This window comes from Microtus pennsylvanicus, chromosome X, assembly GCF_037038515.1.
Source record: "Microtus pennsylvanicus isolate mMicPen1 chromosome X, mMicPen1.hap1, whole genome shotgun sequence".
Lineage (NCBI taxonomy): Eukaryota > Metazoa > Chordata > Mammalia > Rodentia > Cricetidae > Microtus > Microtus pennsylvanicus.
In genome coordinates, this window is record NC_134601.1 from 101,032,260 (window position 1) to 101,053,059 (window position 20,800).

A 20,800-nucleotide genomic window follows, 5' to 3' on the forward strand; every position below is an offset into this window, starting at 1 on the left:
TACTGTCAATATTTAAAACTGGCGATTCAGTTTCTAGCACAAGATTTCTGAGGAGCATACTCAAACCACAGTACTAATGTTCTATTTTGCTTAGTCTTTTAAGTGTGGGAATAGTTCCTAACACAGAGAACTCTCAGTGATAAAATCAGGAAATTCCCTGGCAAGGACATGTTGATCACCTTAGGCAGAACTCATACGTGATACCTCTCATCCTGGATTTTTTCCCTAAATTCTGAGTTCACTGAAAACAAGTCTCATTAAAGGCAAACAGATAGAAGGATGCTATGGTTATGTGTATTTGCTTGAGTATAACACACGTACAGAAATTCACAAATCCTACATTTACAGCTCTATTAACTTTCTCCACCCGATCACATACATATAAGACATATCCATAGCAAGAAAGAGAATGTTTCCTGAATCTCAGACGCTTACTTGCATGTGTCGTCCTCTTGAGTAACCCTTATCCTGACTTAGAATACTTCAGAATAGTTTGGCAATTAATACTCGTATTTCTGGTTTCTTTAATTTAACACCATGTTTATAAGATTCATCTGTGTTGTTGGTGGCATTTAGTTTGTTCATTCGTGTTGCTGTATAATATCCCATTGTATAACTATTCCACAATTTATTTATCTGGTCTATTTTTGATGGACATTTGGATTGTTTCCATTTTGAGGCTATTGTGAACTGTGTTACTGAATATGCATATTCTATGAATAATTTTTGATGATAAGGAGAGAGGGGGTGGGTATTTGGCAGAGTCTAAAGGACACAGAAATATTCAAGGGAGTCAGCACAAAGTATATACAGAAAGAATAAACCCCAGTTATGAATACATTCACCTCTGAATTCTGTGACCCAAGCAGAAGATGAAAGCAGAGAATTGTTGCATGTCAACGATAATTCATATTTTTAGAACAGACCAATCAGCCATGAATAACTGAAGGAGAAGGGTTACACACAGTTACTCAAACAGTGAGGTTAAGGGCACAGACTTCCAGATTGCCAAATCTTCCCAGGCTCTACTTTAGTAGCAACTACAAGTTCAAGGTTTTTCACCAGCCCACCCTTGGGCTTCATAATTCACTAATTAAAAAATGTCACAGAATTCAGTGAAAGAGACCATACTCAGCCTCCTTTGTTATAAGAAATGGACATAGTATAATCAACCAAATAAGGCAGTGAGAATGTTTAAAATACTTTCAGATGTAAAGTTCCCATAGTTGTCAGCACACATTGATGTCAAATAATTATCACAAAGTATTGCCAATAGTATCACGTGCTGATTGCCAACTTGAGACTATTTTCTGAACTTTGGTGACCAAAATTTCTATTGGGGTTTTTATTACATAAGTATGAGTTGATAAAGTTGAATGAAATCTCTAGCCCCCACACTGCATCAGACTGTCGGTCATTTCTGTTTGTTCATCTCCCAAAGACAGACAATCTAATGTGACATACCACATCCTGAACTTACCTCCTTAGCATAGATTATCAGGTACAGCCTATATGGACCATCATGGATAACAAAAACACTCACATTCCTCCAGAAATCCCAAGCATTTACTTTATCTCTAGGATCAGGACAAAAGCCGTCTATTCTTTAGGGAAAGACATATTCTTAACTACATAGGGCCCTTCCCCCCACAAGGTGCCTGAATTTTCATATAACAGTAAGAAGGGAGTTATTGCAGTAATGTTTGAAATTATCTCTTAAGTGGTAATGGATACTCAAAACAAAATCAAAATTGATTTGTAAAACACAATGTTTCAATATATAAAGCAGCAGGAAAATATTTTGCAGTACTAATCAGTGTTTTTATTAGCAGTAACTCCTTTTTACTTCACACCTTTTTATTACTAAAATGAATAGAAATACACCTGAGAATTATTTTGTGCCTCTGAAGCCTTTTGCAGAGAAGTTGTTTATGAGAGAAAATGTTTTCTTTTTTTTGTGGGAATTTGGATATAAAAACCAAGGCCCTAAAGGTTTCATCCTAGACAGAGAGAGGTCTAGAAGAAGACCAGACCGACCAGTGCTGACTGAAGCTATGCAGTGTCACCAGGACTAGTAATGAAAAGAGTCAAAAGGGAAAGTGAAATACAGAAATGTGTTGCTGAGGCATATTTTTATTCCCCAAACACACTCTCTACCCCTGCACAGACAAAGAGAACGAAAGGGCAGAGGCACAGTTAGAAGTGTTTATATAGTAGAGGCTCCCGGTATCATATCTTGTGACCTTTACGCTTCATCATTTCAGTGTGTTCCCTCTACTGACCTATACCTCCATCTGTGAATCTTAAGGTCCTGACACCTCCCCACCACCAGCAATACTTCTGCATGACACAGAGCTCATAAGTACCAGGAATCAAATCTGAGAGCAGCCTTGTAGGAAATTTTATTATAATTATACTCCCCATTAGAAATTACATTGCTTTACTAAAACCCTGTAACCTTACACCTTTTGTGGAATAATTCTGAAATACATAATTCATGCCTTTCCTACAGAACTGCCCCATGGTGATAAGCCCCAAGGATTCATGTAATAGATGGGTGAATAATGTATCTTTTCTGATTTACTGAAGAGTGGACAGGATGGTAAAGAGAGAGTTTGTAGAGCTTCAGTTAATGACAATTAAACTTGCATCACACCCTCCAAACAAATCTGTTATATAAGCGGTTTGTGGATCTATTTGTCACCCTAGTACTTGCATCGTAATGTCAAGGTCTGCTTTTAGGATGCCTAAAGCGAGGGATAACTGTTTTTAAAGGGTTTAATTTGTGTGTGTGTTCATGCCACTTGTGCATGGGTATGTCTGGAGGCCAGAAGTGGGTATCAGGTTATTTGGAGCTAGTATTACATGTGTTTGCCGGGCAACTAATGCAGGTACTGGGAACTGAACTTGAGTCCTCTGAAGGAGCCACAGTTGTTCTTAACTGCTGAATCCTCTCTAGGCAAAAGGTACAACTCTTCCCAATATTTCTCTTACCCCAGTCAGAACGGCTGCAATCACAAAAACAAATGGCAGTAAGTGCTAGTGTGAATTTGGGGCAAGAGGAACTTTTATCCACTACTGGTGGGAATGGAAACTGGTACTAATATGATAAAAAATAGCGTGGACATTCTTTAAAAAGCTAGAAATAGATCTAGCACATAATCTAATAATACCATTCTTGGGATAGTCCCAAAGTACTCTATCCTGCTACAAAGATACATGCTTCTCCATGTTCAATGCTGACCTATTCACAATAGCCAGAAATTGGAAAGAGCCTAAATGTAACTTCAGTTGATGAATGGATAATGAAAGCATGGTTCAAATACACAATTGAATATTATTCCATTGTAAAGAAAAAATGAAATGATCAAATGTGCTGGTAAATGAATGAAGCTGTAAATAATCATTATAAGGTGACCAGACCCAGAAAGACAAATGCTCCTTATTCTCTCTCATATGTGTATGCTATCTTGGACTCTTTAGATATGTTTGTTTAAGTGTGTTTATCCATAGAAGAAAGGAAACTAGTAGGTGGCCATGGGAAAAAGGTTAAAGTGTGTGGGGAGGGGTAGAAAACATGGAGTACAAAGAAGAGAGTGGGAGAACATAGCGAAATCGGGAGCATGGGTAGGGATCAATAACACTACAGTCCTCTGAACACACCATATGGACACTTACTACTGTAGCAATTTCCTGAGACATTTATTTAAGAATTTATATAAAATCATTTAAATAAAAAGCCTTTAAAAGAAGTTACTCTATATGGGGGCCATATCTCCCATAGACACTATAAGTAACCAATTAAAAGTCTAGTGCCAAACAAAGGCTACCCGTTTTGAATAGTTGGTCAGTGGGGTCCCTTGGACCTCCCCAATACTACAGGTAATTTTCTTTATTCTTGATTACCCTCCAGAATTCTAAGGCAAGACTCTGTTACTAAAGGTACAAATCTGAGTCATAGAACCTGAAAAAAATCAAGCTGGTATTGATCTGGAAGCTTCATCACTATTGGCTGGTTTTCATAGTACTGGAAGGGTCTATGAATGATATTGGACAAGAAAAGTAATCTACAGTCTTAACCAACTGAGAACTCTGCAAACTACAACAACTGGTCTGGCAAGATACACCCACAGATGTAATAATGGCATGAGTGTTATGGGAGTAACCAACTTACTACTGATTGGATTTAAAGCCTGCTCCACAAGGCAGAGCTCCTGAGTGTTACTGTTAACTAGTACAAAAACCTGTGAATAGCTAGACCACAGGAGAGGTCCTAATACCATTATTCTGCTTGATGGACATAATAATTAACTACCCTCTAAATTCTCTTTTTGTGTGTGTATGTGTGTGTGGTTTTTTTGAGACAGGGTATCTCTGTGTAACAGTCCTGGCTGTCCTGGAACTAACTTTGCAGACCAGGCTAATCTTGAACTCACAGAGATCTGCCTGCCTCCTGAGTGCTGGAACTAATGGCACGTGCCACCATGCTCAACTAAAGTTTTCTTTTTCTTTTTTTTGTGTGTGAAAAACCAAATGCTTTAATGAAGCTATGAAGAACAGCAGTTCAATTATTTCATTGGATACATTAATCTCAATTATAATATACAGTGCTGTGGACCGTACAGAAAGAATTGCTGCGCCCCACAGCAGGGGCAGCTAAAGTTTTCTTTATTCACACAGGTAGGCACATTACTCAACCCTCATCAAAGAAACTTCTTTTTGTAGCAGATGGTGATTTGTAGGGAATAAGAGACTACAAAATGCTCAGTCTTATTTGGGACATTTATATCAAGTCGTGTCTCCTCAAAGGTGAAGAATTATAGCCAAAGAGGTGGTGAAATGACTGTAAGAGCCAGAAGTCATGAACAGCTACAAGTGCAGTGAAACTGCCATCTAGATATGATAAGACAGTTGCACAAATGAGCTCACAGTGGCTGAGACTGCACCTATAAGACCTGCCCTGGGTCACTCTGGACAAAATACCAGCACAGCTAGATGAGGGGCTCATGAAAATTCCATAGCTGCGGAGATGTTGACAACCGATGACTGCTGGCTGTTGGCGAGCCAGTTTCCTTCAGGGACATGGTCCCTGAAAGGCTACTCATGCAGATGGTCCTACTTCCATGAACTCATAAGGAGCACTTAGTAGACTCAGTGGGTTTGACAAATCAACACATGAAATTGTTCAAAATTGTTCAAAATTTGGCTAGAAATAAGCCAAGCCAAGGCTGGGCATTTATAAGAAAGAATAAGTCTCCATGTGTGATTTTTCTGGGAACTGAATGTCAGGCCCTCTAAAAGAGCCAAAAGAGTAAAAATAGTAAAACCACCCATAGCGAATTAGTGCATCTCTCACTTGGCATCAAGGAAACACCCCTACTCCCCGCCGCCAGCAGCAGAGAATCCCAACTGCTCAAAGTGCAGAGAACAAATGACCATGGAGTTGCAGTCCTCAAATGGGATATCTATAACACAATTTCTACATTCCAGTTTGAGGAAACATCTAAGAAGAGGAAACAAAGCCTGTGAGAGCAAGAGGACAGGGGAAGAAGACTGCTCTGAGAGTGTCTACGGATATGAAAGTGATGTTGTACCCATGAACTCCAAACAATATGGCTGCCTGACCAAGGTCTGTGCAAGAGTACATCCATCAGTCAACATTCCAGCATGGACGGGGGAAAAGCTCATAGGGCCACAAACCCAAGTTAAGGAGCTACTTGGCAGCTGCTGAAGGAGAGAGACTCTGTTTCTACTGCAACGAACTCTGTGATAGATCACCCATACCCCCGTGGTCAGCTTTATAATTTTGTGCATACGGGCAACACTGATGTGGGATTCTCCTCTGTATACTGTGAATACCGTTGGTGAATAAAGAAACTGCTTTGGCCTGTTGATAGGGCAGAACTTAGGTAGGCAGGAAAACTAAGCTGAATGATGGAAGGGAGAAGGCCGAGTCAGGAGAAGCCATGTAGCCTCACCAGAGACAGACATCAGAACTTTACCTGGTAAGCCACAGCCTCATGGTGATACACAGATTAATGGAGATGGGCTAAATTAAAATGTAAGAGTTAGCCAATAAGAAGCTGGAGCTAATGGGTCAAGCAGATTCAAATAATATGGCTTCTGTGTGATTATTTCGGGGCTGAACAGTCAGGAAACTAAGAAGCAGCCTCCTTACAACGCAACACCAACTACATGAAGTAGGATATATATGTATAGCATATATGTAACACATACACATACACACACACACACACACACACACACACACACACACACACATATATATATGAAGAGGACATGGGTTTGATATGGGGTCATGGGAAGAGTTGGAGTCAGAGGTGGAAGTGGTGAATATGATCAAAATGCTTCATACTCATGTATGAAATTCCCACAAAATAAAAATTCAATAATCTAGAAAATGAGGTTTAAACTTTAAGCAGAAGTGTATTTATATTACTCACAGAATGTACTTTAAATAAGCTTATAGTGTAAGAAACAAAATTTACTAATGTCCAAAGAGCAGTGAAACTGTTATATTTTTACTTGACAGTACAATTAACATATGAATGCAGAGTTTGAGCACTTAGTTAGTAGTTGATGGTACAGTTGCATACTGGCTACCCCTTTAGATAATTAAATAATGCTTGAATGATCTTGTCATCATCACAGCAAAGCCCCCTCATTCCTGTGTTTTAGATAATGAATATTAAACTTGGACAAGATGCCTTACTATGCCATACATTAGATTTCCAACAATTATCAGAATTTTCTAATATTCTGTAAATTTGGGACAAAGGTTATTCTTTGACATCATCATCATCATCATCATCGCTTCAACAAATGGAGACAAAGTACAAATAATGCTTTGACTGGTAGGAGATGGAGCTAAATACAACAGACATCCATGACTAGTCCTAGAGACCTGAGGATATTGGGGTGGGAGCCAAAAAAATGGACTGCATTCTGGTTATTGTACTTAGGGGATGGGACATCTAGAAGGATAACCAGGTGAAAAAAAACGGTAGAAAATCTAAGCAGGAGTCAAAAGGAGAAAAAAACCCAGAGATAAATCCAGGAACATGTTTCAGCCAAAGGCTCACACAAATCTGGACTTCAAATGAAACAATGGTGTAAAAAGGAAGAGTGAATCCCCGCCTGAATTTTATAATTTTCAGGGGTTATCACAGTCTTTGTGTTATTCAGCTTTGTCAATAGTGTAGAATGGAATATCCTTGAATATTGAAACTGTCCTGGGAAATTAATAGCAGGAAGGAAGACATAATTTATATCAGCCTCTGTTTACTATTTAAAAACCACAGGTACTTAAGAGAGCAGTAGTGATGATGCTTGTTATCTTGTGTTCTCTCAGTGCAGGTTAGAGGTGAGGCAGTTTACTTTAAAAAAAAAAAGAACCGTTTCTGACTTAAAGAAGGTATTCATTCACATCACTGATGAAAATTAGACAGACAGCTGCTGTTTTTGCCTGCTGTGGAAAACATGACAACAATACCACTTGCACCTTCCTTCCAGAAATAGCTTACTTACCATCTACAGTTAATAGTTTGCTGATAACCCCCGACTGCAATGCCCATAGGATCTTCCTCAGCTCATAACTGTGAAGCCCTTTTCTTTCAAGGCAATTTCTGCCTAATGTGTGTTAGGCAATAGCCAGTCTTTGCCCATTGGGTTACCTGAAGTTGTGAGATCTATATTGTAGTCTGAAGGGGTTCTCTTCCAAATTTTGCTTTTTCCCTTCCTCTTCTCTTCTCTTCTCTTCTCTTCTCTTCTCTTCTCTTCTCTTCTCTTCTCTTCTCTTCTCTTCTCTTCTCTTCTCTTCTCTTCTCTCCTTTCCTCTTCTCTTCTCCCCTTCCCTCCCCTCCTATCTCTTCCACTCCTTTCCTATCCCTTCCCCTCCCCTCCTTTCCCCTCCTCTTCTCTCCTCTTCTCAGATCCATCAGGTATGCATCACTATTTAAAGGCCTTCTCTATTAAGTCTTCCTCCTTCTCCTTTCTCCCAGGCGCTAAACCCTTCAACTTTTGCACTATCTATTCTGTCTCAGCATTTACTTCCCTGGACAGCTAAGCTAATATAATAATAATAATAATGGTCTGGGGAATCCAGAGGAAAGAAGAACTGGGATTATGTTAATCACTACCTAGCTGGCAATGAGGACCCCATTCTGGGTTGTAGACCATGAGTCCATGGTCTAATGATCTAGTATCATTGCTAAAACTTCCACTGGTGGTGCTTCAGTGGAGAGTTCTGATGGAGGGGATATTCTGACTGGAGCAGGGAGTCCGAAGGCTCTGGTAGAATAACCACAGTGCACAGAAGAACAATGGACTTGCTTGGCTGCACTATGTTTCCAAGGCACTCTAGAGAGATAATGAAAACTAGGAATAGTCAATGAACAATTGAAAAGGAAATGTGAAGGCCAGAGGCCACTTCAGCAGTTTACAAAAAGGCACTTATCTTCTTCAGTGGGAGGACAGAAAACCCAGAACAAAAGTCAGGATACAATTGTCATAGTCACTGTCCTTCAAAGATGTTCAAAGGCTCAGTTGAGTCACTGTGCTCTACCAAGGCCAGAGTTCTGGGAAAATCTTGGATGCTAGGAGATGAGACTGGGGCATGTGATGCTGAAGACCGGTTTTCTGAGCTCCTGTGCACAGAATCATTAGAGGTTGCCTGCTCCCCACCATTCAGAGCTTGTGTAGGACTTTGCACAACTGCTATGTCAATAGAAAGAATTTATGCTAATGTCACTCAGATGAGGATATTCTGGATCTAATGGGGGAGGGGCAAATCCCGAGGGAACTGTGAAACCTACTAACCCTACACTTACAAGAGCCATGGGGTTAACAGTAAACCGACTTTTCAGGGTGATTGATCAATGAGGTTAATAAGGAGACTGATTGGAGACTGATAAGGAGAACTTATTGGCTTCACATCACTGTGCTGGGATACCTTGGCAAAAACATCGGGGGGATGGAGCAAACTAACTGCCTGATGCTTCCTAAATGTGCAAATAAGGGGGTAGCCCAAGATGAACTAAGCATAGATAACCAAATAGCTATAATAAATGATAAAGTAAGGCGTGAGGAATGTGGGGAAAAATGTACCGACAGCGACAGCAATGCATTTTTTATGTAAGGCCGAAGTTATCTCCAGTGCATTTTGTCCCATGGAAAAGGCCCAGAAGGCACATTATTCACCTAGGCTGTCATAAAAGCACCGTTAAGATGACCATCAGCATTCCTAAGGCATTTTGTTGTGGTTCTGGATGCATGTTGGCCTGAGTTGCACTGGGGAGGCTGCTACAAAGCTTGGTTTGTTCATAGCAGCAGGGATGATTGTAGTGGCATTTCAATTGTGTCTTAATAAAAGACTGCCTGAAGATCTGGTAGTAAAACAGTCCCACTGGTCAGCCTTACAGACCAGATTATGGTAACCCACACCTTTAATTCTTGTAGTCACACTGACACACACCTTTAATCCCAGTATCTACACTAGTTGCCATAGAAATCGGGTGGTGCATGCCTTTAATCCCAATGGTGCACGCCTTTAATCCCAGACAGAGAGGAATATAAGACCAGGGGTGGGAGTGGAGGGAGAGCTATCAGACACAGTCTCATTCTGAGATTCCTGGTAGCAGGATCGCCATTTTCAGACTGAGGTCGAAGTAAGAGCCAGTGGCTGGCTGGTTTGCTTTTCATATCTTCAGGTCGAACTCCAGTTTCTGACCCTGAGCTTTTATTAATCGTGCTTCAGATGATGGGACTCAAAACTGGACAGGTGGTAGTGCTTAATCAGCAGACGCCATAGGAGTGCAATTATCATTATGACTAGAAATCATTGGCGAGGCTGCCAGTGAGTCTTAGTTAACCAGCAGCAAATTGCGATGATGGTGGAAAGCTACAGCCCTCTCTGGGCAAAACCAATGGGTATCCAACCAGGATACTGCTTAATCAAAGGGAGACAGAAGTGTAGACGTAGAGAACTTAGTTGAAAGTACAGACTCATTGCACATTCCAAACTCCAAGCCACATTTTGGAACTAGAACCCATTGACTGGTCTCCGTATCCCTAGGCCCTAGGAGGATGCATCCTGAAATACTATGGTAAGCACAGTATCAAAAGGGGTAGATAAGTGATGGCTAAACTGGCAAAAGGATAGAGCAAAAACATTGTGAGGACTATTAGATAAATACCTGAGTTGTCAATGAATTCCAGGACTTTGGACTATTATCACTGTTTCAGTGTAGATGTATGAGGGACAAAATTGAGTTAACATGTTTCTGTTGGTTTTATGGACCCATCTTATCTGAAATGAGACAGAAAGAGAGGTGGCTAGTAGGAATCTCATATGTCAGTAAAGCAATTAAGGATTCAGAGTTTAGGGCACGACAACACATCCACCGTAAAGCAAAATATAATTATAATATAATTCTCCTAAAGGATGGAAGCCACAACACTTATGACCTCCTTAAGTCTTTCTTTGAAGCAATTCTTTCCATATTTAGAAATACTGTTCTGGGAAGTTATTGGGTGGTACAAATGCAACCAGGTTTAAATGGGTATAGGTCCAGGCTACAGTGCAGTCTTACTGATGCAGAAGACTTAGACTTAGGGTGTCAACAATGTATGAAATTTATGCTAACTCCCAGTGGAAGGATTACAATTGGCCTCCATCATTCTGCAGTAGGCTACTAGACACTGATTAAGATGCAATGGTTGATCATAGACCACAAAGTCACTAGGAAGTGCTAATAGGGATGAGAGCCTGTCAGACTCATAAAGTTATGATTTTACGGGGACTCAGCAACAATATATGAAAAGATGGAAATTATACATCCAGAATCAAGCTCAAATAGGCCCAGAGAGTATGAGTAAGCTACCTGAGCAAAGAAATCAGACACCAAATTATCTACTACAGTTGTACCAGGACACTTTCCTCAGCTCGTATCTATGGCTTTATGTGTTTCCTGTTCAATGAACCACCTAAAGGAAGAGAAAAATATTTGAGTGTATCTTAAATATGGTCCAGCTGAATATATAACCGCAAGCAGAAAGAGGGCAGTGGTTACTCATCACCATGCTTGAAGTGTTATCAGAGAACGAGATGGAGCAACATCTCAGTAGCCAGTGCTTATGGAGAATACCTGCTCTGAACTTTGTATAAAGGGAAAAGAGCACCATATGAGAATATATAGAGGCTTACATGGTGGAGAACAAGCTGGATGGCTGTTCAAGAAGCTAGAAAAAAAACCAAAATGGAATATTTGAGATCAAGGAAATCTTGGGTAGTGACATAAGGATGAACCTATAAAAATGGGCACAGAGGAGATAGATGGTTCAGCAGTTCACCTTGGTTTGATTTCCACTCTCCACATGTTGGCAAACTACCATCTGGAACTTCAGTTTAAGGGGTGTATGATGTTTTTTTTTTTTCGGCCTACATGGACACTGTATCCATGTGATGCACAGACATACATTAAGGCAAAAGAACCACAAACATAAGCAATAGATAGAAATCTCAAAAAAAGTTTTAAATGGATGCAAAAATTGAAAACTTTTATATCATGGGTTGCTGTTCACTGGGGACATATATCATGGAAAAGACACTGAGCAACCAAAGAGACAGATGTCAGGCAATTGAGCACATAAAACTATCTATTGGGGGCTTCTCAATCATTTGTATCAACCAAAAAAGACTTGGGCTATTTTGAGTTGAGCTTCCGTTATTAACAAGCAACAGTCTTGTTTAGCTTGTATAGAGAACATGAATTAGTTATTTCCCTTAAAAGATACCAGTGAGGCAGTGAGACCAGGATTTATCCCTACTGCTTGTTCTGACTTTTTGGAGCCCATTTCTCTGGAGAGATATCTTGCTTAACCTAGACATAGTGTGGAGGGCCTTGGTCCTGCATGAAAGCAATGTTCTAGACTTTGTTGACTTCCCATGGGAAGCCTTACCCTCTCTGAGGAGTGGAGGGGAGGGTGGGATGGGGATGGGGGGAAGGTAGAGGGAGCAGGTGGGGCAGAGGGAGTGGGAAATGGATTTGGCATGTAAAATGAGAAAAGATAGTCTTTTAAAATAAATTAAAATGCCAGTGATTCCTGCATTGAATATAGAATCTTCACATGTTACTGATTAAAAGGAGATTTGCATGTTTGACCACTAACCTGTAAGGCTACACTTTGATATTCAGTCTAACTTACAGAATAATTGGCTTTACCATGGGGTGGAGATAAAGGTTAATTAAGAGGTTTTTAAAAACAGTTCTGAGCCCTTGAAGTCTATTACATAAAATTATCTGACTATAGAGCTCAGGCTGGGCCTGAATGTTTGATATTCCTGCCTCAGTTTCCTTAGTGGTGGTATTACAGAGTGCCCATTACGTTCAGCCGAATATGCTGAGTCTTAATGAATGATTTGGAGTGTTGGCAAAGATGGCTAATATTGTTGCTGCAATATTTATTTGCCCCACAATTTCTCCTTTGTCATATAACTCATTATTTTTGTCCAAGTCTATGAGTAATCAGATAAAGCTGCTTTCCCTAGACACCCTGGTAACTAAGTGGGGTAAGGTAATGTGAAATTGTCAGCTTTACTGGACTGACAGATGCCTAGGAGAAAGTATCCCTATGGCTGTTTCTGCCTTCCATAAGATGACTAAGGGGGTAAGATTTGCCCTGGATCTGAGTGGCATCATTCAATATACTGGGGGCTCATCTAGAATAAAGGATAGAAGGAGAAGCCTGCTGGTCCATGCATGTTCCTCTCTGCTTCCTGTGTGCCATGAAGTAATCTTGGCCTCACCATGACCTTCTGTCCTATTTCTGGGCCTTTCCTAACCTGGAAACAAAGGAACTAGTTGATTATGGAAGGTGTGAAGTGAAAAACGACTTTCTTCTTTTAGACTTGTTTCTTTTTGGTATGTGTCATACTGATGAGGAAAAGTCTGACTTATACAGATGACTAGTAACTGCCATATGCACTCTGGGCTTCTATTTCAATAGGAAGCTATAGAGTTTTAGGCAAATGAAGGCAAATGATTTATACTTTTAGATTGAGGTTCCTTGACTATTAAGAAACAGCATTAGATGTGATTCTGGTACACTATGATGTGATAGAAAAAAACGAATAGGACTTGAGTTTCTATCAGTTAGATCACGGTGTGTGTGTGTGTGTGTGTGTGTGTGTGTGTGTGTACATGTGTAAAGCATGTACACACACATAATCATTTTCTCATTTCTCTTTCCCAAGAGAGCCTACAGATTTTACTGGGGCATGTTGATGCCTGAAAGAAACATTGCATTTCTCAGGTTCCTTTGTCTAAGATGCCTAAAATGTTGGATGTTTTCGCTATGTTCCAGTCAGTTCATCTTAGATGTGTAATTACACAATGGTGAGAAAAGCATCGTCTGTTCTTTTTTATTAAATGAAAAGCAAAATGAAGATTGACGCTCAAGCAACTGTCGTAGGGCACAATGTGGCAGCTATATTTTAAGGATGGGCAAAGAAAAAGCCAGGCAGGTCCCAGTTCCCTGATCATAATTGTGCCTCTCTATCAATGCAAGATTGTTTAAAATTCTATTCCTGTTCAAGGAAAATAAACAGAATTAGGTTAAGCTAAGGTTTGCAGTTTCTGTCACTTATAGTCAATACTTATCATGCTACAAGATCATATTACAAAGCAATGGTGGAATTTTAGTACTATCGATCTTAAGATCTATTTCTGAAGATAATTACATAACTGAACTGTCTATTGGTATTGCTGCCAGTTGAAGTCAATAAAACACATAATGGTCCTTCTATTCCATACTGGGAACGAAAGTGAGAGATGATTTTAGGTTTCCTAAAAGAGCGTTCAAACAGTCAAGATAAAAGGCAAGGGAAATCGGGTGACAAACAGTCCTGCATTACATTACTTAAAATCACAGGCTTTTTTATAACCCGAATCAAGTCTTATAACACTGCCTGAGTGGGAGCAGAGAAAGCATGAATACTAAGGGGTTAGTACTGCAATCACAGACTTGTTGTTCATATCTGCTTATCAATATTTAAGAAGCAGTCAAATTAACACTGCAATTTGACTTTCCCTAGACAGCAAAGAGTCAGAAATCTGAACATTCTTATGAATAAAATTTGTCAAGTGGAAAAAGACACTGAATTTATATTTTGTATCCATAAACCTAGCGACTGCAGGTGGGACTGGATAAGGACCTAACCCATTAAATAATTGCATAATAATTGGAAGGAGCCCAAGTTAGGAGTGCTGATTAAGATCACCTAATAAAATTGCAAGGAAGAAAGGAGGTTTTCTGGCTGTCAAATCATATCTGAACAGATTTTATCTTATTGACCAAATTCAAAGTACAGATTTATAACATCCTCTAATGTACACTCATTTGTACTGACAGGGGCCTTACTTTCGGCAGTTGTATACTATCACAAGGGTATATATTGCTTATATGTTATTTTTATTAAATATTTTATGTTCATATTCTAGTGATGATCCCATACACACACACATGTGTGTGTGTGTGTCTGGCATAAATAATAATTAGGCAGCACTAATTAGAGTCAGTGGATTACAAAAAAAAGAAGACATGAAGTTAGGAGGAAGATATTTTAGGGTGGATGGGAGGAGGGAATGGGGGCGTGGGTAAGTTCAAGAAAGATTGTATACATGTATGAAATTTTCAAAGAATAGGCATATGTAAAATATTCTAAATTAATTATTTTATTAGGCATGTCCTAGGCATTGAGACATTGTTAATGAGGTCTAACTTTTTAAAAAAAAATGTTTTTATTGAGCTATATTTTTTTCCATTCCCTTCCATTCTACCCTCTCCTATGATCCCCATGCTCCCAATTTACTCAGGAGATCTTCCCTTTTTCTACTTCCCATACATTAGATCCATGTATGTCTCTCTTAGGGTATTCTTTGTTGTCTAGGTTCTCTGGGATTGTGAATTGTAGGCTGGTCTTTCTTTGCTTTATGTCTGAAAGCATAGTGAGTGAGTACATATTATATTTGTCTTTCTGGGTCTGGGTTACCTCACTCTATGATGTTTTCTAGATGCATCCATTTGCCTGCAAATGTCAAGATGTCATTATTTTTTCTGCTATGTAGTATTGAGGGCTAACTTTAATAAGCACCTCTGAGAGGACCTCTTCTCCATCTCTTTCTACACGGCACCTCATTAGTATCATCAAACTTGCGCTTTGTTTTGTTGCATCCCAACAGTACTCACCAAGCCAGAATGCGGAAGGGTGAAGCCCATACTGTACAAAACCTGAAACATGAGTTTAACTGCCAATAATCTATTGCAAGAAAGCTCTTTTCTCCAGGCATTTTGGCAATTTTAAGGAACACTGTGGAAATGTATTGAAGTAGACACATACTACAGACACAGACCTTGTAGTAATTCAGCTGGGATTAACCTGGTAGCCTCTTCTCTGAGACTAACTGCTATAGTATTTGGAGGTGTTATGCAATCTGCCACGGGAGAAAAGCAATCAGTAGTCCTACCTAGCTGTAAAACCTATGAGCCACAGCACTGAGCAGCCTAGCAAGATATCCCCCAGGGTGCAATAGTGGAACTTAGAGCTGAAGGTTAGCAACAGCTCTCTCATTGGATTTAAGGCCCACTCAATTCATGCCTGGTGCTGGCAACTTGTCCGACTCCCACTGGCTGGTGAGGTCATGAACCTTAGATGAGAATCTACTACTTCCACTTCCCTAAATAAGCATAATTTTTAGCTGCCTTATGAATGCTTGTCCTTATTCCCATATATAAGTGGAACCCTTTCTGATTATCAAGGAAACTTCTTTTTGCAACAGACAGATACTATTACAGAAATCCACAGCTGGCCAAATGCAGAGAACAGCAGATGTGGGGGTGCCCAACTCCAATTAATACAATGCAATCTCTATATCTAAGGCTTGGAGAATGTCATGAAAGAGGGGCCAGAAAGATAGCAAAAGCCTGAGGACCAGGGCATTTTCTGTAAGATAGCACCTTTTATAGATGTCTGGGAAGTTGTACTCTTGTAATCTCAACCACATGGCCACCTTAACCATAACACCAGTTGGCATACCAATATAGATAAGGGAAATCCAAGAAGGCCTAGTTGCAACGTTATAGGCAATTAATGGTTGTGGGGAAAGGAGCAATCAATCTTTTCCAGTGATAAGCTCCTTGGTAGTTTTCCAATCTAAAATGGTCAGTCCTAAACAGATATACATATGAATAATACTAATTATACTTAGCAGGATATCTAGATCTAGATCAGTAATAAAGATGAAGAGATAATGGATTTGAGAGGAAGCAGATGAGACACAGGGAAAGTTAGAGGGGTAGACATTATGCTGGAGCGAATGTGGGGTAAGGGGAATGCTCCTCTATTACTGGTGGGAGTGCAAACTTTTACAGCCACTTTGGAAATCAGTATGGTGATTTCTCAGAAAATTAGGAAACAACCTACCTCAAGACCCAGCAATACTGCTGTTGGGTATATATCCAAAGGATGCTCAATCATACCATAAGGACATGTGTTCAATAATGTTTATAGCAGCATTATTTGTAATAGCCAGAAACTGGAAATAACCTAGATGCCCATCAACCAAAGAATGGATAATGAAAATGTGGTACATTTACACAATGGAGTAGTAAGTACACAGTGGTAAAAAAAAACAACAATGGCATCTTGAAATTTGTGTGAAAATGGATGGATCTAGAAAACATCATACTGAGAGAGGAAATCCAGACCCAGAAAGACAAATATCATATGCACTCACTCATAAGTGTCTTTTAGACATAAAACAAAGAAAAACCAGCCTACAATTTACAATCCCAGAGAACCTAGACAACAAAGAGGACCCTAAGAGAGACATACATAAATCTACATAGGAAGGAGAAAAAGACAAGATCTCCTGAGTAAACTGGGCACGTGGGGATCACAGGAGAGGGTAGAAGGGGGAAGAGGAAGGGAGGGGAGCAGAGAAAAATATATAGCTCATTAAAAACAAAAAAGAAATTATGTAACTACAGTACCCATCTAGTAAATGCTTAAAATTGAAACAAAAACAATGTTTTTATTTATTTTGAAGAGGGAGAGAGAAAGAGAGAGAAAACGAATGGGCATGAAATTGGGAAGGTAGGAAAGTGAGGAGGATCTAGGAGGAGAAATATGATTAAAATATATTTTAAGAAGAAAGTCAATTTAAAAAGTGTTCAGGAATACTAGTCTCAACTTTTCACCATTCTAACTAGACTCATTGGACTCCAGGACTGCACTAGTTGGAGCAAGAGGAAACCTCTTAGTTTCTACAGGGTTAAAATATCTATAACAAGATGTATGTCACTAATATTAAGGCTATATATACTAATTTTTGAAAAAAATATTATTATAGCAATATATGTTTTGTAACTGCTATGTGTCTGTGATTATTGAGAAAAAGGTACTCTTGTACACTGTTAATGAGCTTATAAATGAGTGTAGCCCTCACAAAGATAGTATGAAAGGTTCCCCCCAATAAATAGGTCAATCAGGCAGTCCAGCCATACTAATTCTGGATACATATCCAAAGGAAATGAGATCAACACACCTAAGAGATAGCGCACACACATATTTATTGTAACACTATTTACAGCAGCAAAAAGAATGGAATCAGCCTAGGCTCCTGCCATTGGATGGATGGGTTATTAATCCACAATAGAGCTCTATGCAGTCACAAAGGAGAAGGAAATCACACTATAGGAAAATGTATGGAAATGGTGGATATTATGGGAACCAAAATCAGCCAGATACAGTAAAACAAGCACCCTATGTTCTTTCTTGTATATGGGAGTTTAAAAGTGTTTACCTGACAGCTTTACCATAGTTAGTAAAGAGTGAGAAAGGTATAGGTATGGAGATCAGCGACTTGACTTGCTCAGTGCATGCTGATCAGATATTTGCTCATATACTTATGTAAATATCACATGGAACTCAGCAATATATAAAATAAGAAAATGTTGATAAGAGTATGTAAATGTCACATCCAGTTTTTTCAAAATTGGATTATATAAGCATAAAATCACTTACAATATAAAATTGTGCATTTACAAATGCTTAGGGATGTCTTGATATGTAACCACAAATGAGAAAAGATTATTGGCCGGGCGATGGTGGCGCACGCCTTTAATCCCAGCACTCGGGAGGCAGAGGCAGGCGGATCTCTGTGAGTTCGAGACCAGCCTGGTCTACAGAGCTAGTTCCAGGACAGGCTCCAAAGCCACAGAGAAACCCTGTCTCGAAAAACAAAAAACAAAACAAAACAAAAAAAAAAAAAGAGAAAAGATTATGAAAAGATTCCCTGACACAGAATTCCTGTATTCCTTCCTGGGCACCTTATTTCTGATTTCAAGTTGACTGTTATACATTTTCCTCTCTGCTTCAGTTCTAGATCAATGACCATTTGGGCTGTCCATGACCTGAATATATTAAAAGTTTGATCAATGTTTTTGGAGGGAGTCATCTAATAATTAATTACACGAGACATGAGAAAAAATGTAGCCTAAAACTAGTTTTGATGCCTAAAAGAAAAATCAACTGTTATTTTGGCTAATGAAAACTTTCTGCAAAGGGGAATCATGGCCTCCAGAAATAAGGTATTTTGATGAAGAATATCAGGGGCACACAACCTTATTAATGTGACTTTAAGGAGCATCAATTATGGACTGCATTGTTTCTCCACCCCTCCAAAAATACTTTGAGGAAATACAAAGTTCAAACTATGAAGGTATAATCCATTATGAAACTTTTAGTTGACATGCAACCGTATATTGTAAAAGAACTTTCAAAATTTTAAGGAACACACTTTTCCATTTCACCTCTTTTTAGAATTCCCAAGGTGAAGAAGAATATGGGTTTTATCTCTAAGCACCGAAAGGGATGAGAACGCCTGATAGTTACAAAGCATTGCTCCTGTGCCACGCCAGATGACTCCACCGGAGTCAGGAAAAACTCGAATTTCAAGAACAAGGAGTTAGAGATTAGTGACTGTCTCCAGCAGTCCTGTGGCCTAATTTACATTCCATGGTGCGCATCTGGAATGGGAAGGGTTGGTAGAAACATCAGATAGGACTGGGAGTACACAGCGGTAGATAGAATTGTGCCACACAGCTCAAAATGGGACAACAGAATGATGTCCCAGCAGGGCAGCCTCTTGTTCACCAAACAGAGGGCTCCAGCTGATTTAACTGTCCAATTAGCTTCAGCTTACGTGAGTTTCACACAGGCCCATGCATTCGCCTCATGTTAGGAAAATGGGGCGAGTGCTCCTAAACCTCCAAAAGCCTCAAAGAGTGCTAGTGGAATTGAGCATGCTTGCGGTCAGAATGTAGGAGTCTAAGAGTTGTTTTCTAGGGACCAAGGGTCATGCTGGGATTATACTCAGTGACTAAAGCCAGATAAGAAGTTAAATTCCAATAAATTCTGAGCAAAGATGTGGCCTCTGTGTCTAGAAACTCTCTGAACCCTGACCTGCAATAAACCACCCAACAAGAAACCAGCTCATTTTTGAGGGGGAGATTATGGCATGGGAATTACTCCAGGGAGTGAGTTTCCAATTAAATATGGCTGTTACCTAGGGGCATACAGCTGAATACCTTGTGACCCCCTCCCCAGGGTGATCTTGATAGGTAGATTAAGCATAAACAAAAAGAAACCTATATGTTTTATGGTTACTTAAAAGATAAATTATTTGTATGTATATCATTTTAGGGCTGATCACTTGGTACTAAACAGACTATAGTTGCTACATTTACATAATTAGGCATATGTAAAAAGTTCAAGAAAAAGAGACCATGAATTTTCTAAGGAAGTGCAGGGTAGAGTGGGTGGTGATGGCACATGGGAAGGATTAGAGGGAAGAGGGACACCACATAATTATATTCTAATTAAAAATTAATACCAAAAGATAAATTGTTTTAAGCAAAGTATATTTAAAACATGCTACTATGAGAATTAGAAAATCTCACATGTCTGAGTTTCTGAATTTCCAATGAAATACTTTTACCACAGATTTGAAAGTTGTATTTGTATACATTCAAATTTGGGGACTGTGACTATTTGCTATCTTTGTATTGACATAGATGAATTGCACAATTCCTATCTCTGGGCAAAGGCCTTTTGCTCCTGGAGGGACTTAAGGCAGGAGATAAAGCCTGAGATGAGGAAAGAGAGAGATGGGACGAGAGAGATAGGGAGGCAGATGGGAGAGAGATCCCAAGGGAATCTCTGAACCAGCACTACCTCTAGCACTAATACCATCAAAGACAATAGTTTTTCTTTTCTTTTTCCCCCTTTTTTGTTTTGATAGAGGGTGTCACACGACACAAAGTGGTTCCAAACTATTTATCTAGGTAAAGATGGTTTTGGAGACCCACTTGCTTCTACCTCCCAAGTGCTGAGGTGACAGGCAAGTGCTACTGCACCTGGCTTTCTTTCTTTTTTTTTTAATTTAGTTGAATTGTTCTACTTCCTGTTACATGAAACTAAAATTCTGAACAATGACAACGACAACAAGAACAACAAAACCCTAGCAACAACATGCCTACGTCATATGGCCAGCACCATAACAGTTTATATTGTGTTAAAATAGATGCCCTGACATTGGAAAGAACTAGCCATCTGAAGGTACCTTCCTATTTGGGATAAATTCTCTATTTTTTTCATTTTTTTAGAGACAGGGTTTCTCTGTGTAGCTTTGTTGGCTGTCCTGGAACTAGCTCTTGTAGG